The sequence below is a fragment of the Lipotes vexillifer genome, unplaced genomic scaffold (genome assembly GCF_000442215.2).
Source record: "Lipotes vexillifer unplaced genomic scaffold, Lipotes_vexillifer_v1.1 scaffold1154, whole genome shotgun sequence".
NCBI lineage: Eukaryota > Metazoa > Chordata > Mammalia > Artiodactyla > Lipotidae > Lipotes > Lipotes vexillifer.
The window spans coordinates 1,886,542-1,887,478 of record NW_006770904.1 but is presented as its reverse complement, the minus strand read 5'-3'; positions in this window follow the sequence as shown (position 1 = coordinate 1,887,478).

Sequence of the window (937 nt, the reverse complement as noted above, 5' to 3'; positions counted from 1 at the left end):
TTATGGCTGTGTTGGGTCTTCGTTTCTGTGCATGGGCTTTCTCTAGTTGTGGCAAGTGGGGGTCACTCTTTATCGCGGTGTGCAGGCCTCTCACTATCGCGGCCTCTGTTGTTGCGGAGCACAGGCTCCAGACGCGCAGGCTCAGTAATTGTGGCTCACGGGCCCAGTTGCTCCATGGCATGTGGGATCTTCCCAGACCACGGCTCGAACCTGTGTCCCCTGCATTGGCAGGCAGATTCTCAACCACTGCGCCACCAGGGAAGCCCCTTACATATATCTTAAGATGGAAACTAAAAAATTTCTCTTATAATGTTGCTTCTCCTCTCCACCTCTTTAGTTTTTAAATCAGCAGATAGTTTTCTAAGAGCACTTTTGGGAATTGGTGGCAATGGAAATGGCAGGGCAAGCCGGATCCAATATCAGGCTGTGTTTATTACTAGTTAAAACAGAAGTAGCCGGGATTTAGCCCTTACCTTATCCTGCTTGCTTCGTTTGGATTTACTCAGCCAATATTCATTGAATCTCCACTACATGCAACTTACTCTCCTTGCTTTCGGGGTGGAGGGGTGTCCCCTCCCTCTGTGTACCTCCCGCCGCCCCAGCCTGTGGCTTCACCGTGCGGGGTGAGAACAGAACTGGGCTGCAGTGTCTGCCACGTCCCTCCTTCCGTGGACCAAAAGTGCTTAAGCCCTACTTGTTGTTTGTTTGTTTTTAACTTAAAAGGAAATACTTTTATTTTTAATTTATGGCCATTTTATAATTCAGGAAGTAACAAGATGTTAAGAGGACTTTCTGAAATGTTCTCAAACTACTGCACTCTCACTATTACACATGTTTCTCCCAGAAAGTCTTAATCAGAGCTCTTCAAAGAGTTGCCATTTGTTTTTAAGATGGAAGAATGTGGAAAGTTACTGAAGAAATTCTAGTGACCTAGATT